This window comes from Antechinus flavipes, chromosome 1 (assembly GCF_016432865.1).
Source record: "Antechinus flavipes isolate AdamAnt ecotype Samford, QLD, Australia chromosome 1, AdamAnt_v2, whole genome shotgun sequence".
NCBI lineage: Eukaryota > Metazoa > Chordata > Mammalia > Dasyuromorphia > Dasyuridae > Antechinus > Antechinus flavipes.
Window position 1 is genome coordinate 215,180,990 of NC_067398.1, and position 13,551 is coordinate 215,194,540.

The window sequence follows — 13,551 nt, forward strand, 5'->3', positions numbered from 1 at the left end:
CAAGTCGTCTCCCGCATCAAGCTGTCTTTGGCATTTCTTTGTTATCATCAGTCCTTGGCAAACAGCTTTGTGCCTAGTACCTAGCTGGCGCTTAATGAATGTTGACTGTTTGTGGCAGCTATAAGCAATCTTTGGCTGGGCTAAGAGGCTATTCGACGTGCTCGGGCGGGGATGGTATGGGAGGCCTGTCCCTTTAAACTTCGCCTGGGGGCGGGGCGGGGCTCTCTTCCGGCGGACTGCGCGCCCTCCCGGGGGTGGAGGGTGGGGAAAAGAGAGTGAAAACAAAGAGGGCTCGGCGACTGGAGAACTGTCCAGACGCTCTTCGGGAGACTAGCGCGTGCCCCGCCCCGTCCGCACCGAGTTCTCCTAGGAGGGGCAGGAGAGTCGCTCGCGCGCGCGCATTGCGGCCTAGTCCGCCAGGGAAGCGGCGGCCGAGGGGCTGTTGCGCCGGCGCTCTTAGTGCGGGCCGGGTGGGCGGGGAGGCCAGGTAGGTGAGAGGACTGCGGGGAGGGGGTTGGTGCGGCTAGACGAGGCTAGGCGCGGCGTCCATAAACCCAGCCAGGCGTCCGCCGGGAGAGGGGGAAGGGCGGCCTTTTTGAGGGTCTAGGAGTGAGTGGCCGGCCGGGCGGCAGGCTTAGAGGGCGGGGGAATGGACAGCGCGAGAAGGCGGTGAGCGAGTCCGGGAAGCGCGGGCTCAGCGGCTCTTTCCTGTTGTGGCTTCTGGGATGGGAGGAAGGAAGCGCCGGCTGAGCCTCGCGGTCACTGGCTCGGCAGCGGCGGTGAGAGGCGTATCCGAGAGAAGGAGGCGGCGGCGGAGGAGGAGGTGGCGGCGGCGGCTGCTGCCCAGGCTGAGGCCGAGGAGGCGGAGCGGCGCCTGAGCAGCTGGCGGAAGAAGCGGCCACGGCCATAAGACTGCGGGGCTGGAGCGCGGAGAAGCCCGAGAAGCTGCTCCGAGGGGCGGCGCCTCCACCGCAGGTACGGTGGGGGGCTTCGGCGCTCGAGTCACGGTCCTCGGGACGGGAGGTGGTGGAGAAGAGCGTGCCTCGCCTCCTCCCTTTCCTTCCTCTTCCTTTTCTCCTCCCCTCCCCCAGGGCCGGGGCCAGGTGGTGGTGTTCGAGCCGGGTGAGGAGAAAGGGACAGCCCTTCTTCCCCCTGGGCGCTTTCGTGTGTTCGGCTGCTGTTTGTGAGTGGTAGGGGCCCTGGTTTCCCAGGCCGGGAGGCGTCTGCTCCTGTGTGTCTGCCCCCTTCTCTGGACGATGGGGGGCTGTCCGGGAGTAGTTCTCTTTGTTTTTGTTCGCCATCCCGCGGGGTGGTGCCGGCCTGGGATCGCCACCGCCTCCTTTGACAGCCAGGAAAAATAGCCCGAGTATTGAATGCTTGCAACCCCTTCCTTCCCAAAGGACGGGCTCAGGTGCGGGTTGTCTAACACAACATTTGTCCCCATCGAATCCGGGAAAGGATCTGCCAGCCGTGCCCCGCCGGGGCACGAGACTTCTTTTTTTTTTGGTGGGGGGAGCAGGCTTTTGTCATGAGAATGAGGAAGTTTCTCTCGTTCGTTTAGTTGTACGTAGCTAACTACCGGGAATGTTTTGGAAGTTTATCGTGCGCTCGCACTCTCTACTTTTCTCTGTTCTCTGATCTCTGATCTTTTTTAAGGACCAGAAATGAAAACATTTTCTTTTGGAAAAGAATATATTTGACTATAAGGGATACTCTTTCAATTTTGGGGAAGCTCTTAGGGAATATTAATATTTAAACATTAAATGAACTATTTTAAAGTAAAAATTTATATTAAAGTTTGTTTAGCATTGTGGCGAAGCTCAAAAGCCTCCGCCGCCCCCTCCCCCATTTAGATTTATTAAATTTGACTTCACAGCCTTAGCCGTCATTTTAAGGAGTTACTTACATTTTAAGGATTACTGGGCCGATCTCACTTTGATAATTTGCCAAATGAATCGAATTCGATGGTCTCTAGGGTCATTTCTATTTCCTCTTAAGCAGTGATTCCTTGTATTGATGAGGGAACTGAGTAAATGTTGACCAATTTAGTTTCCTTTTGATGAGTTGTATAAAAGTAAATTTTATTGTTCAGTGTTAAAGCAAATAAGCCTTTTGTCTAAAATAGTTTTACTTTGTATATTTATGTAATCTGTCAGTCTCTAGTTCAAGCCCAGGTATTATAGGAGTATACAGAGACAGTGGTTGCTGCCCTGCTAGAACTTTAACTGGATAATAGGACATACGTATATAAAAAAATGACCAAATCTGTATGATTATACAAGTAAATATTAAAATCTTTTCAATAAAATAGACCATATTTGTTTTAAAGTATTAAATCCCCTACTAGCTTCTTAAAGGGGAAGTCAATCAATTGGTGCCCAGATGTTTGATATACTTAATTGTTTAACTTAGCTCACCGCTTGGGAGAGAAAAAAACAAGAAATCTGGAATCCTTTCCAAGGTAGGAACTGGTTTTAATTCCACTTCAAAAGTCCTTATAAAGATTTTTTTTTTTTTATCACAATCAGGTCTCACTAAGCTAAACAGAAAAATTTCTTTGTTATCTTGTCATTTGCTTGTTCTCATAAGATCAGATTAAGTTGTGGATTGACAAATTTGGTAAAAGTAAAAATTAAGGACTGTCTCTTCTAAAGACAGCATGAAGTAAACAATTGGAGGAAGGGTTGGTGATCAGTCAACAATTATTAATCACCTGTGAATCAGAGTCCCATACTCAAGATAGTTCAGGAGAAAAAATATATAGACACAGATACAAAATAGATACAAAGTAACTTTAGGAAGAATACATTGGAAGTTGGAGAGATCAGCAAAGGCTTGTATAGAGGGTGATAAATTGAACTTGAGCTTTGAAGGATACTCATTTCTGAGAGATCAAGATAGTAAGCACTACATACATACATACATACATACATACACACACACACATTTATTTATTTATTACTATGTTGTAAGGGCTGTGCTAAGTGCTTTGTAATTGTCTCATTTGATCTTGCAACAATCCTGGGAGATAGGTGCTATCTATTATCTACATTTTATTGATGAAGAAAATGAGGCAAACAGGTGAAGTAACTTTCCCAATGCCACATAATAAACCTCCATTTTAACAGGACCTGAACTATCTTCACTTTGCTGTCTAAGCAAAAGGAACCTTCAGGGAAGTGAGAGATAGAATGCTCTCTATGAGGTACAACAAGAAAAACACTTTGAAACGGATTCTTGGAGGGAAATGATGTCTGATAAGACTGGAAAGATTGACCAGCACCAGGTTTTTTTATGACATAGTTGTTCCTATAATTAAGAATAAATCTATGCTAACTCCTTATCTTGCCAATATTGGTAATGAGTGAAACACCAGAGTTGGACATTAGGTGAAAGGGGAAATGGGCTACCAGAATACTTTTGGTTCATTTCTGGACCTCAGAGTTCATAGGACCTCAAAAAAAGGCCTCAAAGACTATCTAGTTCAACCCTATCATTTTATAGAAAGGAAACTGAGACTGGGGAGATTAAGTAATTTGCTTCATGGTTTTTTACAATTGGTAGTCTTTAAGTAAGGTTTGACTTGAGTTAATTTTTTGTTTTTTTTTTAAGTTAAACTACCAAATATTTTGAGTATATGCCAGATGATATAAACTTACATTATACCAATAAAAATAAGGTGAGCTTTTTAATGAAAGCATATTAAATTAACCTCCTTTCTTGCACAGTAACTGCTTATTACTTGTTATGAGAATTCTCTGGCAGATAAGAATATCCAAAAGCCAGGATTTGTCCTTTCCCCACAGTGTCTGGCACATAGTAAGTTTTAATAAATATTTAAAATGACTTGAAATTATATGTGAAAGATGAAGGTTCATGACTGAGAATATATCACTCCATAGCTGATGTCAGTCGTTTCTGTTCCCCTCCCTTCACACTGTGAGATTATCATTTTCCCTAACTTTTTTTTTTTTTTCTCTCGAGGCAATTGTGGTTAAGTGATTTGACCAGGGTCACAAAGCTAGCAAGTGTCTGAGGCCAAATTTGAACTCTGGTCCTCCTGATTTTTAGGGCTGGTGCTCTATCCCTTGCTCCACCTAGCTGCCCCACTTTCCCCAACTTTACCATAGAACTTTCTCAGAAGGAAGAATTGTTGCCAACTTTTTAAAGAAATTTACTTTTTTTTTTTTCATTATGGGCTAGCTGTCATTTGAAACAGTTTGATAGTTTTATATAGTGATGTATTATCATCAAATGAAGGTGAATTAAAATAGCATACAATTTGATTCATAATGACCATTAGAAACCCAGTTTTAGATTGCAACAGAAAATTTCTACTCTGAAAATGCCTTATTGAAGTAGATTGTCATCCATTTAAATTGAGTGATTTCAAACTTGATACAATTTCCTATTTTTTTCATTTTTACAAATCTAATGGCAAATAAAAAATTTGGCTACTTGAAGTAAAAAGAATTCAGTCAAGAAAAAAAAATTTATTCATTGTGTAGTTGCTAGTTCAACACCAGATGCTTAAAATGAATTTAACTTTTCTTTATACACATGGTAGACTATTTGTGCCAGCTAGTTGTGTGAATGGTTTTATTGCATGCGCATCATCATCCATTAATTTTCTCACTTCTACTTTACCAAGTCACAAAGGATTCACTTTATTTCCTTTGTTTTACGACTCAGTGCTATCTTACTGGAGTTAAAAGCAAATTCATTGATAAAAACAAATCTTTGTGTTTTAGATATATACTTGTTATTCTTTTGTATTATGCAATAGTAAGTGAAACAATGATGTCGTTAATTGGGGAATAACAAAAAGGGTTTATTGCTGCCATCTATTTATTTCTTCTTCCCACTTAAATATTTTTGTGTATTTGTATTTCGATGAATGATTAAACTATTTGAAGAGAGGAGATCTTTGGTCATTAAATACACACACACACACACACAGACACACACTTTAATAATGGAAAGAGGCTCTATAAAGAGCTCAATTAGAATTTTTGAAATTGGGTATTGTGAAGTTTGGGCTAGTTCCCTGGAGGCCTCAGGATCAGCCAGAGTCAGAATAAGCAAAAGTCCTTGGTCTTTAGGGGGAGAAGTAAAGGAGATGGACGAAACTGCCACAAGCTCTCACCAACCTTCTCATCCTCCTGTAAAGTGAGTCTGGCTTGTCTAATCCTACTCTCACGATTATCTGTTTACACCAAAAGATCAAGCCAACGTGGAATAGTGAGAAGGGCCATTTTTCAAACATATCTAATAGTTATTGTCCAATAGGTAATTAGCCTTGAGTATTCAGTTTTCTGATTCCAGTGCACCTATTCAGAGTTTCAACCCTTTAGAGGGTATGGTATACACAAATTGATTTGTGCTGAGCAGGATCTGAATATATTAAAATCCTGCTAAAGACATCTTAATAATTTGACATGCTGGGAACTCTCCAGCATGTAGTGTGACAGAATAATAAAAACTAGTTTATTGGTGCTTTCAGATTTATAAAACATTTTCCATAAATAACCTGATTTGGTCCTCAAAGCAACTCTGTAAGATAGGTATTGTTTTTAATCTCATTTTACAAATGAGGAAATAGGCTAAGAGAGATGTAGGACTTTCCCAAGATCATATAGCTAGTGTCTGGAAAAAATATTTGAACTTGACTCTTCCTGATTCTGGCATTCTTTTCACCAAATCACTTAAATGTATCAATATATGCACATTTTTTGAAATAAGAGGTGCATGATAACTTAATATAGCAAGAATTCCTGTATAAATGTGGAATTTTGAGAGGGAGGGAAACAAATATATAATCATGTCAATCAAGATTATTTCTTGATGTGATTTAAGCTGACTTCAAGGAATCTACTTTGCTTGGCATCCAGTTTAACAAACCTAGGTGTTCTTTTTTTTTCCCTTGAGTAACTTGGCACAAGATCAGCTTCAGTTTACCCTCATAATGACTATTTGTGTGCCAATAATCATCTTTTTTAGTTACTAATATTTGCTTCTCAGATACCAGCAGTTTCTGAAGAGAAATTTCCCTTACACTCAATTCTTATTTTCTGTTACACATTTTCCCACTTTTCTTCAAATAAACAGGACATAATGTATTGTTACTATAGTGTTCAAAAATATTGTGCTATGTGGATATTGAAACATTCACACTAACGTGGTGTGTTCCTAGTTGAGCTTCGATATAGAAGAGCATCAGAATGAAACAGCTTAAAGAAAAGGTCTAGGGGTATGTATAAGTGTTTTTCTGCACCTCTATTTTGGAAGGTTATTAAATCATATGTTCTCTATCTCCCTTTTTCCTCTTCCCTCTCTCTCCTCTCCTTCAATCTATCTAGAGCAAGATTATCTGTTGTCCTTTTTAAAGGGTTAGGTTTCCCTCCTCAAAGCTTACATTCAATTACTGAGATATAGGAGCAAATAATCATATTTCACATATAGATTAAATGCAAGTAGAATGTTTCTTTGATTTGTAGGCTAGGTACCCTTTTATTTTCCTTCCACACTCTTTACCTCTGCTAGCTTCCTTCGGAAGGGTCATGAAAAGGAAATTTTCATATAGCACTGGGAAATAGGTGATGGTCTACATAGGCTTAATCTTCCTCATGAATAGCACACGGGAGAGATCTGACCCATCTTCTGCTATTTTACCCTAACAAGTCTGTTACTGAGACTTATCCACTCAGTCTTTGGCTTGCATCTGTTTGGCCTCTGATGATATATAGATTTGAATAGACATAGAAGAATTGAATAGCAGTGTTTTGCTGACAAAGATAAGCTACCCTTTGAAATAAATGTGAATTATGGTGGATGACTTGGGCTTAGGTTTTTCCTGTAAGAATCTAGCTTATAGGAAGTTGACACCTGAAGTTAGTTCAGAAAAACCACTTCCTCCCCCCAAAAAAATATATGCACATTGATCCTTGATAGCATTGTTTCAAATTTAACCCTCTTTCTCTCCTCTTGCTCCCTCCCCCCATGGCAAGTAATCCAATATATGTTAAACATGTTAACATATATCTTAAATCCAATACACACATACACACACACGCACATGCATACTTTCTTGTGTAATTATCTTGCTGCACAAGAAAAATTAGCTCAAAAGGGGGAAAAATGAGAACAAAATGCAAATGAACAACAACAAAAAGTGTGAGAATATTATGTTGTGATCCACACTCAGTTCCCACAGACCTCTCTCTGGATGTAGATGGCTCTCTTCATCACAAGATCATGGATACTGACCTCAACCATCTTATTGTTGGAAAGCATCACATTCATTAGAATTGATCATTGTATAATGTTGTAGTTGCCATGCACAATGATCTGCTCATTTCACTTAGCATCGGTTCATATAAGTCTCTCCAGACTTGCCTAAAATCATCCTGCTGTTTGTTTCTTGTAGAACAATAATATTCCATTACATTCATGTATCATAACTTATTCAGCCATTCTCCAACTGATGGGCATCCACTCAGTTTCCAGTTGCTAGCCACTATGAAAAGGGCTGCCACTAATATTTTTTTGCACATGTGGGTCTTTTTTCCTCCTTTAAGATCTCTTTGGGATATAGGCCAAGTAGAAATACTGCTGAATCAAAGAGCATGCACAGTTTGACAATTTTTTGAGCATAATTCCAAATTGCTCTCCAGAATGGCTGGATCCGAAGAAATCACTTCTTAACAAAGTTATACCTACTTGTTTTAGAGACTGTTTGCATAAGAAATTATAGTTTTATGCTTTCAGAATCCAGCATAGTTCATTTTTAACAACTTCTCTGAATTAAGAAACTAAACTTAAAGATACAGGGGAGAATTTTAGGAGAGAAGAAAATTTAGAATAAAAAAATTTTTTAATTGAATTTTGGGGTAAGAGCAAAAACAAAAATTCTGTACATAGAATTTCAAGCCTATGCAGCTTTTGTTTTATTAGTTCATGTGCATGTGATCTGTTAACTTACAGTTTACTTTGACTCATTTTCTTTTTCATGTTTCTGTATTTCTCTTCAGCTCAGATAGTTTAGCCCATAGATAAATAAAAATGTTATTTTACTATTGAAAGTATTACAGGAGAGGGAGGATTTTATACCAGTTCACTGATTTCTTTTTAGTACTTCATATCAGTGTTTTACTATCTTGTTTTTTCCTTTTACATTGTCTCCCCCTAAAAACACACCCACATACAACTTGCCTATGTTTTCTTTTCATTTCAGTTTGTTGACTTATTTTGGTAGAGGATTTGGTAGAGAAAAGAAAAGATTTGTTAAGTTACAGCATTTATCATATCTAGTCGGTGGGAGAATGTCAAGGTTTTTTCCTTAGTTGAATGCATTTATTATTTTAGATTAAGTGAAAATGGAAAAAGAGAATTTAAAATAAAAAAATTTCCATTATAAACAACTCTTCAGGAAACCATCTATTCCTTTATATTAGATGTACATCTATGTTGTCTCAAGTGTTGGCCTGAGAGAATAATACAGTAAGGAACTGACAAAGTTGAATTGAGGTAACATGAGACTAAATGAAATCATAACTTATAAATAAAATGATCCACTTGCTGTTAGAATTTTATACTTGAATTTCTGAAAATTTTTATGCACTAGACACATGCATAACCCTCAACTCATGACTAAAAAGCTTTGTACCACCTAGATAAAAAAAAATGCCTTGGTAGAAACAGATGCTCAGTATTAGCCAAGGGCTGGTCTGAAGTTACTCATTATCAGAGATCCTTGCTACTTTGCCAACCCAAGATTTCAGATTCTACTTGTCATAAGATTTCTCTTGAAATCAGCTTTTTTGAAGAAAGATGCCTAAGTGAGAATAATATACAGTCAATTAGGTTTAGAAATGAGTTTATTTTGGTAAGGGACATTTAACATTATGAAGTATAAGATGATTATTGTAGTTTACAAAAGTGTGACCGTTACACTTAATAATCAGTGGCAATGTAAAAGCTATACTGAATAATATTTTTAATAGAAACATGATAATAATGGAAGAGTATTGATTAAAACAATAAAAATTAAATAAGCAAGCAGAAAAATCTGCATGTTGAAGTTTCTAGAATCTCTTTTCTTGATCATTAAACCTATATTGTTCCTTTGCAACTTATATCCACTGTTCCTTGTTCCATACTTTGAGTCAAACAAACATGTCTGTTCAAATTCAAGTACTGTTATGATGTGCTCTCTAAAGCATTGCATGTAGTGTCAAATTCTATTGATAAGTTAATTTTGCAAAATTGTTTTTTTCTTGCTCTTTTATTTTATTTTATTTTTTTATTAAAGCTTTTTATTTACAAAGCAAAACAATTTTTCCAACATTGATCCTTGAATAACCTTTTGTTGCAAATTTCCCCTTCTTCCCACCACCCCCTTCCCTAGTTGGCAAGTAGTCCAATACATGTTAAATATGTTAAAATACATGTTAGATCCAATATGTCTATATATATTTATACAGTTATATTGTTGCACAAGAAAAATCAGTTCAAGAAGGAAGAAAAAGAAAAACTGAAGGGAAAGAAAACAAAATGCAAGCAAATAACAGAAAAGGTCAGAATGCTATGTTGTGTTCCATATTCTGTTCCCTTGGTTCTCTCTCTCTGGGTATAGATGGCTCTTTTCATCACCGCACAAGTAGAACTGGTTTGAATCATCTCATTGTTGAAGAGAGCCACGTCCATCTGAATTGATTGTCATATAGTTTTCTTGTTTCTGTGTATAATGATTTCTTGGTCCTGCTCATTTCACTCGGCATCAGTTCATGTAAGTCTTTCCAGGCCTTTCTGAAATCATCTTGCTGGTTGTTTCTTACATAACAATAGTATTCTATAGCATTCATATACCATAATTTATTCAGCCATTCTCCAATTGATGGACATCTGCTCAGTTTCCAGTTTCTTGTCCCTACAAAGAGGTCTGCCACAAACATTTTGGCACATACAGATCCCTTTCCCTTAAAATCTCTTTGGGATATAAGTCCAGTAGAAACACTGCTGGATCAAAAGGTATGTACAGTTTGATAACTTTTTGAGCATAGTTCCAAATTGCTTTCCAGAATGGTTGCATCCATTCACAATTCCACCGACAATGTATTAGTGTCCCAATTTTCCCACATTCCCTCCAACATTCATCGTTCTCTTTTCCAGTCATCTTAGCCAATCTGACAGGTGTTCTCTTTTATTCAGAGAGTTAATCTATATAATAAAAGAAGAGTTGGATATGTTGGAATAAAAAGTGAAAAAGCATTTATTATATGTTAAGATCTTGAAAACAAAAGGAATATAAAAGTGAAAATGATCTCTTGTCTGAAAAAATTTGCATTCTAGCTGCTTTAAATTGGAAAAGTTACAGAGATAGTAAGTGGAGTTAAAGGGGGAGGTCACTATTGATTACAAATAACTATTGATTTGATTATAGTGCCAGAACTGAAGAAAGTAATGCGGAGAGGACAGAACAGCTGGTGAGATGTTTACTGGAGGAGTAAAGTAAAGCATAATTGGGCCTTTCTTTCTTTCTTTCTTTTTTTTTTTTTCAAATGATTTTTTATTGATAGAACTCATGCCAGGGTAATTTTTTACAGCATTATTCCTTGCATTCACTTCTGTTCCGATTTTTCCCCTCCCTTCACCCCCTCCCCCAGATGGCAAGCAATCCTTTACATGTTGAATAGGTTACAGTATATCCTGGATACAATATATGTGTGCAGAACCAATCAGTTTTCTTGTTGCACAGGGAGAATTGAATTCAGAAGGTATAAATAATCCGGGAAGAAAAACAAAAATGCAAGCAGTTTATATTCATCTCCCAGTGTTCTTTCGTTGGGTATAGCTGCTTCTGCCCATCTTTGATCAATTGAAACTGAATTAGCTCTCTTTATCAAAGAGCTCCACTTCCATCAGAATACATCCTCAAACAGTATCATTGTTGAGGTATATAATGATCTCCTGGTTCTGCTCATTTCACTTAGCATCAGTTCCTGTAAGTCTTGCCAGTCCTCTCTGTATTCATCCTGCTGGTCATTCCTTACAGAACAATAATATTCCATAACGTTCATATACCACAGTTTACTCAACGATTCTCCAATTGATGGGCATCCATTCATTTTCCAACTTCTAGCCACTACAAACAGGGCTGCCACAAACATTTTGGCACATACAGGTCCCTTTCCCTTCTTTAGTATCTCTTTGGGGTATAAGCCCAGTAGAGACACTGCTGGATCAAAGGTTATGCACAGTTTGATAACTTTTTGAGCATAGTTCCAAATTGCTCTCCAGAATGGCTGGATGTGTTCACAATTCCACCAACAATGTATCAGTGTCCCTGTTTTCCCACATCCCCTCCAACATTCCACATTATCTTTCCCTGTCACTCTAGCCAATCTGACAGGTGTGTAGTGGTATCTCAGAGTTGTCTTGATTTGCATTTCTCTGATTAATAATGATAATTGGGCCTTTCTAGAATATAAAGGGCCAGATGAGTGCCTTGCCAGTGGGAGAGGTAATTAGGATAAGGGGAATGATAGTTATGGAACTGAAAGAGTTAACCAAGTTTTCTAAGGCATAGTCTTCTGTCCCATTTGAAATTTCTATTTTTAAGTGTATGTAATATATTATAATGTAATATATAAGTAATAATATAATGTAATATGTTACATGATGTAATATATATGTGTAAAATTTATAAAACTTCTCACCATCTTGATTGAACCTCCTTATCCTGACCATCCTCTTCTAAAGATGTTCTCTCCAGCCTTTGAGTGTTCTTACTAAATAGTGGTGAGCATTACTAAACACAATATGGGATATCAATCAGAGCATCATTCAATATTTATCCATTCCTTAAACCTCTCTTTCAGTGCATCTCAAAATCACATGAGCTTTTTTGCCTTTCATATCACACTCTTCCTCTCTTAGGTTAAGCTTTCATTCCACTAAAACCCCTAGATATGTCAAACTCTCCCTTTTCTAATGACATTGAACAAAATCTCCAGGCATATGCTAAAAGTGAATATTGTACATAATCCTCCTAGCCAATACAGATTCTTTATTTTCAACTAAAATCTGGCAGTTGATGAACGTTCAAGGTAATGAAATTTTTACTCAAGTGTATGTACTAGTTAAATGGGATATATCCTCTGGAGTTGAGTTGGAGATTTGAGTAATTACATTGATCTGAGAGATATGGATATTGCTAATCTCTACCAACTTTATGCCATATTGAGAAGTAAGCCTTATGGTTTTATTCAGATCATTGAAAAACATCTTAAATAGCACAGGGCTCCATGCACAGATCTTTGGAATATTCCACTGGAAATAGTCTCCAATGTGATATCTAATTATTCATGGCTACTCTTTCAGTTCAGGCATTTAATCAATTCCAAATTCTTCTGATATCTTTGCTTGGCCCCTCTTCTCCATCTCTTTCAAGAATAACATGAGATTTTTTTAAAAAATCAAATGCTTTTCTAATATATAGATGTAAATGTAAAGATGTATATATAACCTTCTCTTGTTTTTCCAGTTTATTAACCCTGTCACAAAAGAAATAAGGTTAGTCTGGCATAACCTGTTCTTCTTGAAGTCATACTGGTTTTTTTGTAATGACTATTTCCTTTCCTGAGTTTTCAGTAATCATCTCTTTAATAATATATTGTATAATAATCTTGTTTGGTTAGATCATAGGCAGTTTCATCCCCCTTATTTCCATTTAAATCCATTTTACTAGCCAGATAAGGCAATTACAAAAATACATTTTATTGATGCGTTTTTTTTTTTTTTCCTCTTCTGTCAGCAATTATTTCCTACACTGATTTGTGACCATAAAAAACAATTAAACAAAAACTCTAGCTATCACCAAATGTGCTCTAGTGGTTAACCACCTCTCTTTACCTGAGGAAGGCATTAAATTTCATTGAATCTCCTAAATTGTCTGGTTTTTCATTTACATGTTGTTGGTGCATATTATTCTTAGTACTGCTTATTTTCCTCTATATCAGTTTATGTAATTTTTCTCACATTTGTCTTAAATCTCATTACTTTTATGGCAAAGATGTTTATTATGTGGAGGCAGGGTTTTTTTTTTTTTTTAAGCCATTCTCTTAGGGATAACTTTGTTTATGATTCTCTAAAACTACAAAAAGTATTTCAAGAAGTATATTGTATGTTTTCTTGTTTCTCATTTTGATTTCTTCAGAATATATTCCCAATCAAAGAATTCCTGGATCATAGGCTATATGTAGTTGAGTCACTTCACTTGCATAATTGTAAATTAATACAACAATTGAAATACTTAACAGCTCTGTGAGCATTTCTTCTATGTACCTATCTTTCTAATGTTGATTTTTCCCTCTTTTTCTCATATTTGCCAAATTTGCATGAAGTGAAACCTGAGGATGGTTTTAATTTGCAGTTCTCTTCCTGTTAGTGAGTTGGAGCATATTTTTATCATTTCAGTTGTAGCTTGTAATTTTTTGAGAACGTAATTCATAACTTTTGACTTATCATTTGCATAATGTCTCTTAATTGCTT

At 37.4% G+C, this 13,551-nt stretch overlaps 1 protein-coding gene across 8 annotated transcripts in view; it reads left to right on the top strand.

The window, feature by feature from the left end:
- The window catches only part of RNF38 (ring finger protein 38), a 213,994-nt gene that overhangs the window by 137,369 nt on the left and 63,074 nt on the right, over positions 1 to 13,551 (top strand). For 3 of the 8 annotated variants that reach the window (XM_051996194.1, XM_051996203.1, XM_051996213.1), the window contains exon 1: positions 867 to 975. The exons of 4 other annotated variants lie outside the window; for them this stretch is intronic. The gene's annotated coding sequence lies outside the window, so the exon portion shown is untranslated. Of the gene's footprint in view, positions 1 to 502; positions 976 to 13,551 lie in introns of those variants that run through there. One more of the 8 variants, XM_051996177.1, reaches the window with a different exon arrangement.